The sequence below is a fragment of the Corvus cornix genome, chromosome 2 (assembly GCF_000738735.6).
Source record: "Corvus cornix cornix isolate S_Up_H32 chromosome 2, ASM73873v5, whole genome shotgun sequence".
Taxonomy (NCBI): Eukaryota; Metazoa; Chordata; class Aves; order Passeriformes; family Corvidae; genus Corvus; species Corvus cornix.
The window spans coordinates 131,343,689-131,356,384 of NC_046333.1; the positions used below are offsets into that span (position 1 = coordinate 131,343,689).

Here is a 12,696-nt window from a genome sequence, read left to right on the forward strand (position 1 = left end):
AATGATGTGGTGTGGCCCCTTGGCTTCACAGAGGCTGAGTGCATGAGGTGTCCTTTTGCCAGACTGAAGACAAGACTTACCAGCTCCTTCCCACTTCCCTGTCCCCTGTGCTGGTTAGAGCACGTCAGAGCACAAATCACACTGAGGTCACAATGCCACCAGCATCCTAGGGTGAGCCCAAGGCTCATTACTAGCCTGTTCTGAGCACACACACTGTCAAGGTTTCATCCTCCCCAGCCCCTTCACTGTATCTCCAAATACATGTTGCCAGCCAACTGGGAGAGCAGGTCTTGTTTTTGTGTCCATGCCTCAGCATTTTGCTTCTGCTCTGGGACTGTGACCCCATCCATCCTTGACCTGCCCATGACAGACTCAGACAGGATGAAAGAGCCCAAACATAAAAATTCTCAAAAATGTAAGGTAGAATAATTTTTCTGCCATTTATTTTTGTCTACTGTCTACCACTGCTGTGGGAGAAGTCCACAAAAGTGAACAGCAGAGTAGGTGGATTATACAAGACCATGGGCAGTTCCTGTTGCCACTGACTCTGCAGGGGCTGCAGAGTCCCCCAGAGTCGGAAAGGGAAGTTTTCCTGATGTGGGAATGCTTGAAATTGTTTAGGCACCTGCTCACATACTTCCACAAGTCTCAGTTAGAGGGAGGAAGAACCACAAAACTTAGAACAAAAACATATACATTGGAAAGTAAGATCTGGTGGGGTCTTTATTTTTTGCTTTTGTAAAGGAAGCGGATGCAGGTAAGTAAAGAAAGGAAGGTGGATTCTAATTTCTTGGTATTTGATTATTCAAGGGAATAAGAGGTACAGCAAAAATCCAACATGCAGTTTGGCAGAGTACAATACCATTATCCCATAGGAAGTAAAGACCATTTATTTCAGTGCTCTCTCCTCCGGATTTATAACTCCCATGTAAACTTTATGCAGACTTCACAGAGCAGGACTGTGGCAGGTTCAAGGAGTAAGGTCTTTCCTGTACAGTCACATTAAAACAAACCTCGTATTTGCCAGAGGCAGCCTCCAGTTTGTTTTCAGAAAGAGGAAGTGCAGTGAACTTCTTCATAGAGACTTCACTTATGATCTTCCTCATTTTATTTCCCCTGCATATTAAAATAGACCTTTTAGGCTGAAAGTTGATGGTTCCACTTTGTACATGCAAAGCGTAACAGAATGGTGTGAGATGAAATGTAGAAGCTAGTCCAGAATGACACAAGGAAGAAAACAGCTTCAGCTGCAAATGCTGAACCAGTCAGGATGTGAAAATCATTCCTCTCCTTCAAGCTGAAACAAAAATGTAGCAGAAAATATAATGTCTGGGTGGCATGAGCAGAAGTCCTGGGATCAGAATAAAAAAAAAGGAAATTATTTAAGCATATTAAGTTTGTTTTAGGAGCTGTTGGAGCGTATAGAGGAAGGAATCATTTGCTAATTGTGCCATACATTTTAGAGGTTCTCCTTATTTATTCTAGTCACATACATATGCACTCTTTTACTACGGAGAACTATTTAGCCTGCAGAGCACTACATTTTGATGTGCATGCATTGTAAAACCACTATAGGAAGAGTGTTTAGTAAGCAGCTAATGACTTCCTTAAAAGGATAATACAGTTAACAGTTGAGAGGATGTACAGCTAAATATGGCCCTTGTAAAACTTAGCAGATTCCATTAAAAAACAGACGTGCAGGAAGTGTCTAGTTCCTATTAGAACTGATTGTACACAGTTGCATGGGAAGAAATAAATTTAGTGTACAGAATTTTACATCACATCCTTTGAAAGCATTGATATTCTCTGGGGTCTGCAAATCTGTGCATCTGGTCCACATACACACACATACACACACAAACAATTAACTGGTGTGCAACTGCTTTAAAGGAAAACGTACATCTAAAACTCAGAGTCTGCACATCCCGAAGTGAAGGGCAACATCCTACTGACTGCAGCAGGCCTGGGTCTGGTTACACCTGAACCTGTAAGTTAGGCTCTCCCCTTATGGATACTGCACTCACCCAGAGGGACTCCAGGTCTGTGTAAAGGAGGGGGAAATCCATCCCTGTAATTTCTGTGTTAGAAAAACAATTCCATTTTATTATTTGATATAATTTTCTATTTTGAAAATTAAAACAGAGCTAATGCTAAAATTTCCTTCATTGGATTAGTCATTTATTATGAACAGCAATTATGCATTCAGTCTTACTCAAGTTAAATGATTTTATGAGACGCTGTGTTTATTTTCAAGGTATTTTCAAGGAAAAGATTTGGAGCCGGAATCATTTAGCATTGAAAGGTCGGTGGTCACAGGAACCTGAAAAACCTTTCTCAACTGTATTTGAAATGATTTTTTAATTCATTTGCAAGGACATCAGAGAATCAATTTGCCTCTAGCCACAGTCCTGACGCCAGTGGGTAAAGCCAAGGAAATGACCCAGAGAGCATCAAGATAAATCCCTGATGAAATCCAAGGCAAAATTGCCTACCGGAAACCTAATGAAGCGGACTCAGAGGATATTCATGGACCCAAACAAAAGCTTTTTCTTCCCCCAGAAAGACTCAATTTCCATTGACACAGTGAAGCATCAAGCTTGTAGCATGGGGATGCCCCAGATGAGTTCAGGACCTCAGGAAGGAGTGAAGTTTCAGGCATCTGAGCAGCAAGGGCTCTCACTAGTTACTTGTGCTGCTCTGCAGACCACGGTGGGGACAAGACTCATGTGGGGCTTCCTTGACCATGTTGCCCTGTGGTCTGACAGCTGAGGAGTGACCAAGGAAAGAAATGTTTAAAATAAATAGTTATAGAATTGTTTATGTTGGAAAAGACCTCTAAGATCATAAAGTCCAACCATTAACTTGGAACTGCCAAGTGCACCATTAAACTAAATGCCACATCTACACGTCTTTTAAATACCTCTACGGATGATGACTCCACCACTTCTCTGAGCACCCTGTTCCAATGCTTGACAACCCTTTTAGTGAAGAAGTTTTTCCTAATATCCAATCTAAACGTCCCCTCGCACAATTTGAAGCCATTTCCTTTTGTCATAGAGATTATTACTTGGAAGAGGAGACTGACCCTCTCCTCACTACAAACTCCTTTCAGGCAGTTGTAGAGAGTGAAAAGGTCACCCCTGAGCCTCATTTTCTCCAGACTCAGCTCCCAGCTCCCCAGCTCCCTCGGCTGCTTCTCAGACCCTTCACCAGCCCTGTTACCCTTTTCTGACACCAGTCTTTTGTGTAATGAGGGGCCCAAAACTGAACGCTGAACTGAATTCAAGTTGTAGTCTCACCAGTGCCCAGTACAGGCGGACAATCACTGCCCTGGTCCTGCTGGCCACACTGTTTCTGATACAGGCCAGGATGCCATTGGCCTTCTTAACTACCTGGACACATGCTGGCTCACATCCAGCCACTGCCAACCAGCACCTCCAGGGCCTTTCCAATGAGTCACTTTCCAGCCACTCTGTCCCCAGCCTGTAGCACTGCCTGTAGCACTTGTGACACAAGTGCAGAACTCCTCACTTCATCTTATGGAACCTCACACACTGGCCTTGGCCCAGCCTTGGCCTTCCTACCCTCCAGCAGATCAACACTCCTATAGCCAAACATCCTTGAAACATCTTACTCTGCAGCACCCCAAAATATTTCCCTTCCTCTGGTGTGCAGTCCATCATAAACAGAGAAGTTAACTCAGATTGACAGAAGAAAGCAGCAGCTGTCATACTGTGGAAGGAGTCCTTCTTTAGCAGGTTAAAAACAATGTATGCCTGGTAGCAAATATTTTTCATATTCCAAAGAGAAAATTAAGCCAGTTTGGCAGACATATCTGGGCTCTCAGTACCAGTAAGCAAGAGGGAAGTGAAGAGTATCACTATTGCAAAGAAGAAGGTTTAAAAAATGAGGAGGACTTTTCATTGTGAGGCTTGAGTTTATGTTGTATTTTTATTACTACAGATGGTTTTGTGGAGAATATGATAGCTATCCTGCTGTGATGGAAGAATTACTTTCTATTTAGAAACCTGAATTTCCAGTCTACAGGTTTTGAAGGAAATAAATAAACAGTTTCACACAGGAAATGAGCAGAAGTCTCTCTGTGGCACACAGCATTTGCACATCATTGATTTGTGATCTGATATTTAATGGACTACCTTGTGTTGAGAATACGGCACTGACATAAACTTCACAAACAGCACCAACAACCAGCTTCCTAAGAGCCCAGGAAAAATGAGTGCAGTCCCCAGCATCTCTTGTCATCCCTCTTCCAAATCTGCTGAAGTGCTTGGGCTAACAGCCACTCTACCTGTGACTTTTGCATAGTTTGTCCGGAACTGGAGTGATACACTTATGTTTTTACACACATAAAAATATAAGCAGGTTATAGATGTGGTGCTTAGAAACCTCTTTTAGCAACAGAATCATCACCAATATGCTTCTGCTGAGTCTGAGTCAAAACCACATAACAAGGGCTAACATGAGCTGCTGCACAAGACAGCAATTGGCTCTGATGGGCCTCTTGTAGGGCCGTCACCAACCTCTTCCTTGCCCTTTCCAGCCTAACCAAAAAGTCACTAATATTATTATTAGTAACACAACAGAAATCCTAACACATATTAAAAAACCTTGTAATTTGCCATGTTTGCCCAAGATGTCAGTGAAGGCTCAAGAGTTTCTTGCCTCCTCCTTCCCAGAATTGGTACTTCTGGTGGGATTTAGGCTCCTGGTCCAAGGGCAGGCAGCAGCTGTCCAGTCTCATGACCTGTGAGGCTTACCTGGTATCATTGGGGAGGGAGCTCATTAGCTCAGTTCTGTAACGCCACATCACATCATGTTGTCAGGCATAAGATCACCAGCAGCCACGGCTGTCTCTGGAGCCTTCTCAGGCAGAGTGACTATCTCAGGAGCATTTCTTCCCCCTCCTGCAGTCTGGAGAAGTTGAAACTTTGCACACCCAAGGTGACATCCTCATACAGCCTGAGCAAACACCTCCAATCACTTTCTCCACTTTCTGTGCAGATGTTCATCTTCTTCACAGCTGATGGTTTGTTCACCCCGTTTTCAGCATTCTCTGTTGCTCCAAAGCAGCAGCCCTCTGGGCAGGGACATGACAGACACCCTCCAGGTTTAGGACATGCTCTCCACAATAACCCTTGATGGGTGGAGAACCTGTAGTTGTCCTATTGTTTCCTATGACTGTCGCGGACCGCGCGGCTTGTCGATGCCAGAGCACGAGATGCCGCGACCTTCCTAAAAGCGTCTCCAAAGCGAAGCCACTCCCAGCACACGCTCACACACACACACATGGATAGCTCCACGAATGGATGGACGACAGAGAGCCGGGAAGGGTCTCTGTATGGGGTTCCGCGGATGAGGTTTATTGCAACCACACCGTAAAAGGTTCCAGGGACGAAGACAAAGAACAATGGAGCGCCCAGGTTTAAGTCCGGGAGCGGATCGAGCCCCAGGGCCCAATGCTCTGATGGCACGGGAGCGGTACGAAGGCGGGACTGGGGAATGGGAGCCAATGGGGAAACTCTGAGGCACTGGGGAGGGGCAAAGGCCAATGGGAGAAACCGGGAGTGCAGAACTTTCTAGGGCAGGGACATATCAGGTACAAAGGGGCGGGGAGGCCAACGGGCCGGCCAGGGAATCAGAACTGGGGTACATTAGCATACCAAAGCAGAGCCGTCTGGGGGAAGCCTTTTCTGTTCATCCTAACCTCGGGAGGCTCTCTGATCTTAGGGACTCTCCTACTAGTGGCCTCTCTTTGTCCCTTGTTTCATAGGCTCAATGGCCGCCACATATGACTCCGTGTAGGGCAATGTAGCTATTCCCAGCTTGTACCATGTGGTGCTGTTTCTGTGTGCAACCCCAGTTCAGGCTCCCCAGATTTTCTGCCTGATGCCTCTTTTCTGACAGAGCTGTAGCAGTGCCTGCTGCAGCTGCAGGACCAGGTCAGCCTGTCCTCTGTAAAGTTAATTTTGCATTGGGCGATTTCCTTTGCCTGTCACGCATTAAACAGGAGGCTTCTGGCTCCCTACTACAAATGTCTTCAAGACACAAGTCCTCTCAGTAAAGATGATCAGAAAAGGATGGGAGAGGAAGGGTTTGTCTTTATAGCAAGGAGTGAAGAAAGAAATTACAACTGTCAGATGTGAAGTTTTTCTCACAGCCATTTTTATACAATAACACAGTGGCATGTTGAGACTCATGAAGTTACACCACCACACTATTGCATTAACACCACAAAGAGCCATCAGCCACTGTCCTCTCTGTAGCAGTGGTTGATCTGGGAGAGTCAGTCCTTCAGGAGATGCCTGTGTTATCTGCTGGCAGCAGGAGCTGAGGGAGGCAGCCATATGATCACATCATGTCTGTCTTAAGATCACACCCTTGGGCTGAACTGCCCAAATGACAAGTGATGTAATCCTATGGAAATCTCAAGTATATCTTCAGGGGAAGGGTGTTCTCCAGCAGCCTCAGCAGAAAGCACAGGTGCCCATCCTTCTCCCAGATGAATCCACCAAGATTGTCCCAAATCCCCCCTCCAGTTTGCATGGACACTGAGGCAAACACCTCTTTAGCATGTCACCACTGTTATTAGGCCTCTTTTAACTATGGAGATGGACTGCACCATCTCAGTGATCTGGTAAAGCTGTGAGGCCACGAAGCACCTTCTAGAGGGCTGTTTTCCTAAGAAGGGTTCCATCAACAAAAGGAAGAGCCAGGTCTCAGCCAGTTTCAGGACACCTATGCTGGTCTGGAATGTGCTAGGTGGTAGGCAGGCCTGGAGGTCACACAGAGGGATTGTAATCTTGCCTGTTGCTTCATTCCATCTGTAGCCAAACACAGTGGATGAAGGTGTTGATGAAACCAGTTATTGCAAAGCCAGCATAAAGCAAACAGCCCATCTGAGAGCTCATTACCCATAAAAGAGGATGAGGAGTGGAAAGTGCTGGCCACCGGTGGTGATCTGCAGCCCAGGCTCCAGGGCTTGGCTAAAGAGAGCCTGGCACTGAACCAGAGCCTTGCTCAGCTCCCTGATGAGCTCTGGGAGAAGGAGATGAACAATGTCTGAGGTCTCTCCCAGAGTGTCCAAGACCCAGATCGACATGCCACCATGAGTATCCACTGGCAGTTTAGGTTGGGAAGTAGGTTGGAAATGTAGTGCACCAAAAGACCTTGACTGATGGCAGATATGTATAACTGTGCATTTAAGTGTGGTCATCTCTTCTGTCTTCATCTTACTTTTCTACTCACCCTCTCTTGCTTGCAATCCCTGAGTAAAGCCAACCTTTGTTAGAGTGGGAATATAAACACTTATTTTTATGCATATAAATTCAAGGCCAAATCATGTGGCCATAAAACTGGAGACAAACAGGACATACCATGACAAACAAAGAGATGGGACTCCCATTCAACTCCTCAGAGGTCACTGGCTCCTGAGAGGACTAACCAAGGGGAAGGTGGCACATCCCACCAGCCACCCTTGGACATGCCCCAGCACAGCAGCAGCATCAGCCCTCACCCCAGGGTGGCTGGGGCTCCTCTCTTTGCAGCAGCCACCTGGTCTCAGTGTCCGCAACCCTGTGTGCCCGACTCCTTGCACCCGAGTGTGGACAGCAGGAGCAGCGCTTCACCCGCAAACTTCAGAGCACAATCACACATGGGGGGTTGAGGGTCTTTCTCAGGGAACCACTAACAGATTCCTCCAAGAGCAAAACAGCTGCAGCAATGCAAACCAGAGGCAGATCAGCCACTCAGGTGCTGCAGCAGCACCTCTGCAGCCCGTCACCCACACTGAGTTCCCAGGGATCACATCAGAGTTGGCCCTGGCTAATTACTGGTGGCATCCATGCTTAGCAGGGGTCAAGCCCTGGCCCTGTCTTTCTCAAAACAGGCTTAATAATTATTAACTTCAGGCTGGATGAGGAAAAAACAAATGTTAACTAATAACCTTGATTTCCTAGTACACACAAACCACAGGTTTTTCTAAAACATTGGCTCTGCTTGACTTTCTATTTGCCTGGGAAACACTGGTCTGATGCTTTACCCCCTTCCTGCAGTTTTATACCAAGGGAAGGACAGAAAATCTGGTGTGATGAATCAACAACAAAAAGTGAAGTCACAGATGTGCCCGAGTCAGTGGGTATGTGGCCGCACTGACAGAACCAGGACTTCTTTTCTTCCTCTTACCTTTCGAATTAATTTGCCTTCCTGTCAGCTCACTTGTAACTAAACCGGCTTCTTTTCATCCCATTTTTTTAATGACGCACTCTGCAGCGCTTCGTGTAGCCTGAGGGGCTCGAATGGCATGTAAATGGATATTGCCCTGCAAGCTGCACTCTGCCATACAATTGCTATCGTCTCTTAAGTCTTAAAAGCCTGTGCATGATGTGAACTACAGGCTTTTCTTCTCCATGTGGGGCTCACAGCTTATAGTCCTAAATTACATTTTGGCAGCCTGTTGTCAAAGCAAGATAGAAAACCATTAAAAATAAGCTGCAGTTATGTAAGGATTCATGAGTGTCTAAATATTAATGTCAGGACTTTGCATAATGGTAATACTCTAAATAGTCTTTTTAGCCTTTGTAGTTTAATCTTTGTTCATATTTTATCCATTAGTTACCTCTAAATAGCATGGTTCTTTTGATAAGTAAGAGGCTATGAATAACATTTACTGAAATTTCAGCAATCTTGTCTTTCACTGGCACAATCGGAAATGACTTTGTTCCTGGGGCCACTTGGTCTTTGGTACTTTAATTGCAACTGAACGACACAACCTGCAGCAGTTTAAACAAAAAAACCTCAAACCCAAACCAAAACAAAACTTAAAAAAAAAAAAAAAGGCAGACATCCCAGTGCCTATCTCCTGCTTCTACCATCTGCAGAGGTTGTTGAAATCTCAGCCCACTGGCAATTAGGATTCACACCACTTTTCTAAACAGTGTTATTTACTGGCTTCCAAAGCGTACCAATAAAATGCTGCCTCCACGACAAGGTGATGAGATAAAATGATAAAAGGCAGGAATTGAAAGTTTCATACTGTGCCTAACTAGCTGCCAGTGTCCCCATCTAAATTGTTGTGTCAGTGAATTGCTGGCCTCGACTGGAGGCCCCGGCAGTGGGCACCATGGATGCTGTAACATCCAGCTTTGGAAAAGGAGGGTTTCATTTATTTTATGTGATCTTGATATGGTGCAATCCTACCCTACCAGGGCTTTGATCTAGAAAAAAAATATGATTGACACCTGGGTACAAGGCATGTAATGTGCTGTGAGCATGGGTTTGGTCAGGGAAAAATAAATTCTATAGATACCCTAGCCCTCCCTTTTTTAACAAATGCAATGAGAACCTCATTGCTTCAGTATTTTGTAAACAGCCAACTATATCAGCTGGTTATAAAGTTTTGAAATTTGTTTCCAAAATATTCTCTAATTCTTTTGCTAATTTATATTGCACTTACCTAAATAAAAATAACCAAGAAAAAGAGATTGAAAAGCTGCAAGAGGTCTTCCAGCAGGAGAACTGTTACGATTTAACTCACTCCACTACCATTGTTTAGGGCCATAGACTTTCTCACGTCCCCCCAGTGTCAAAGGAATGCCATGCAGACAGCTGAGAAAAAAGTTAAGGAATTCCTCGCCATTAGATTTGTGAACAAGGTTATTTTCTAGGCTGAGACAGTCTCATATCTGAAGATCCTATTGTGCAAGCTTTGCCATTGCAGTTGGGTTCTAAGAAAGGTCTGACATGGGTATAGGCTGTTGAGAAAGCACTAAACACTGGTGCTGAATGACTCATGGTATCACACTGGAGCCTGTTGCAGAAATAACTACTGACAGCAGAGAGCATCCCAAACTCTGGCCTACAAAGCAGATCCTCCAATATTAATCACTTGGGAGTGATTCTCTCTCCTTACTTCCAGATGCTAAATTATTTTAAATGTTGCTAAAAATATGACTATTGCCCAATATTACCCTTATAAGTAGTCTTTTTGCAGTATCATCGTGCAAGCTGTATGGGGAAATTCTCCCACCCGTGTGACAAATATATTTGATAACTCTTCAGAATCTAAATATTCCAGTGGAGGCATTCACTTCCCCTATTTTAAGCACATCCTTCCTAGTTTGGTCAAATGGAAATGAGCATTAGATCATCAATGAGGTGAAAAGGAACCCTAACCTTCACTTTTTGTTAGCTCTGGAACCTGCTGATGTGGGGAGGACTTGCAGGGAGGATGCACTGCCAAGCTTTTGCTTTTCCACAGCCTCGAAATCCTGCTGGGCACTGGAGCTGCTCAGCCCTCACCATGAAGAGCTGGGGAGCAGTGAGGGGGGCATGGCACAGTGAATTGCTGCCCAGACCCAAAATGCCTGGGATGACTTTGACCCTATTTTGGAAATACCTCTGTGGAATAGCTGGTTTTATCTTACATCAGAGCTGCTGTTAATGGTAATGACTCATAAATTTTCACTCGTATTACCCAGGCTCTCTAGAGCACTCCAGTGTCCTGAACAAAAGGAGAAATAATTAGGTACCACTGCAGTGGCTAAATATTATTTGATTCTAAACATCAACTTTAAGGAAATTGACAATAAAAATGCAGCTCTCTAACCTTTTTTGATAAGGCTTTTAGGCTGCTAACAGAGTACTAAATCTAGGCAGCATTTAGAGATTCTGCACAATAATATAGTTTGTAACTAAATTATTTAGTTTAGTAACACTAAACATTTCCTCAAACTGTGCAGAGGGGTCTCAAAATTGTATATTTTTACAGTAAATGCCTAGAAACTGTTTGTGCATATGGTATTTGCACAAGGTTAATACTTTTTTTCTGATTTTGCATCCACACGTGTCCCTATACAAATGTGGGTGTGTATGCAGGCACATGAGGCCAGTTGGTAAAAGAAATCTACATTTTTAATATATTTTTTTAATACTCTGGGTCCAGTGGAATTGTCTTACTGACATTTTGACAGTATTTGGACCACTGTTCATGCCTACAAAAATTCCATGGAAATTGATGATGAGCTGTAGAAGAAATTGTCTTCACAGCAGAATGGCATTGTATTCTGTCTGCTGTTCTCGCCTCTTTTCTTTAAAATACTTCAGCCATCTAATCCAGGATCAGAAATGACACTGTGTCACTTAAATTGCCAATTGCACAAAGTAAGTCCTGAATTGTGAGCGGGTGAAACAAACAAACAAGAAGTTTGTGCACAACCCATACTCTACAAATCGTGTTCAAGAAATTCAGTGTCAGCTTACAAATAACAAGCACCTCTGAAGAAATGGGTGAGGGCTCACAAGCTGACCTGCTAACCACCATCCAGGATAAAGGATTGACATACCCCCACAACATCTACTTTACTATCGTGGAAAATTGGAATGCAGTACCTAGGAAATAAATACTTTTAGAGCAGTCTGCAGTGACCTCTCTGTGTTGCCTAATATTTTGAACGGGGTGAGGTTTTTGCAGTCATTTCCTATGAAGCTCTGATATCACCCTGATGTACCACTGCCTTGGGGAGCAAGGCTGTGGGAGAGGGGATGGCCAGACACCATGCAGTCCAACACAGCTGAAAGTGGAGGAGGGATGATGCTCACTCTATCCTTTTGGATATTTCCAGTGCTGTGTAGGATGTTTTGCTGGGAAATGCTGGCAAAAGGTACCTGGAGACCTTTGCTAGAGCCACAGGGTGGAATGGTGAGGGAGGAGGGATGCAGGGAGTGGTACAGGGGCGTGGGCATGGGAGCAAGAGCTATTGCCCAAGCAAGGGCTGAGGCACTGTACCCACGCCCCAGGACAAGGAAACTGCTCCCTTTCTTACCACCATATCTTACACATGGCAAGCAAAAAGCACACATGAAGACACGTGGAGTAGTTCCTATTTTCAGCAACTGCTGTATGCATGCCAGAAATAGGCTTTTAGTTCTTTGCCGGCTTCCAGTTCATGCTAACGAAATACAATGAAAGCAATTGCTGAGCAAAGCCAGAACTGGAGACAGATGCAAAGGGCTGGGAGACTAAAAACTGAATGGCATCCCTGCCCTGCTACCCAGCAAGAACCACTGCGCAGTATTGCTGGGATTCTACCAAGTACAATCACTGACCAGGCATCACATATTTTCCACCTTTCTAAGCAAAAAAAAATTTGCTATTTTCTCTTTGAAATCCTTGGAAACTCTGCTAGAATAAACTCTCTAATCCTGTTTGAACAAGTGTGATTTTTTATTCGCAGTGTTTGCTTTGTGTTGCATTACAAACTCCCATAGCCACTCACTTGAAAAAATGCTTGTGGCTCAAATACATTGAATAGTCAAAACCAAACACTGTTTACTCGTCTGATTGAATTAAAAGCATTCTATTTAAAGTGTTTACAAAATCTTCTACATGTAATAGGGATTCACTGCAAAGCCAGAACAGCGCTTTTACGACGTTTTGAAATCACTGCCGAGGAGTCATGGTAATTTGATTATGTTAGCAAGTCTGGTTAAAAATTCAGGAAATTGGGTCTCTGTTCAGTAAAATGAAAATAGGTTGTAGGAGAGAGATACTTGGGCATTAAATGCTACAAGACGTTCTGCTGTAAATTGCCAGATGTTCCCATTCGGTGAACTGAATGTAGTGAAACGTTTTGATTGAGGATTGCAACATGCAGTACAGAGTAATCAAACCTCCCTCAG

General features: G+C 44.3%; 1 long non-coding RNA gene across 1 annotated transcript; it reads right to left on the reverse strand.

Moving 5' to 3' along the window:
- Positions 1-705: 705 nt before the first annotated feature.
- LOC109145323 lies at positions 706-5,471 on the reverse strand. Its single transcript, XR_005604231.1, has 2 exons — positions 4,779-5,471; positions 706-1,297 (listed from the first exon to the last, which is right to left on the reverse strand). It is a non-coding gene; the product is annotated as an uncharacterized LOC109145323 (long non-coding RNA).
- Between the last annotated feature and the right edge of the window lie 7,225 nt (positions 5,472-12,696).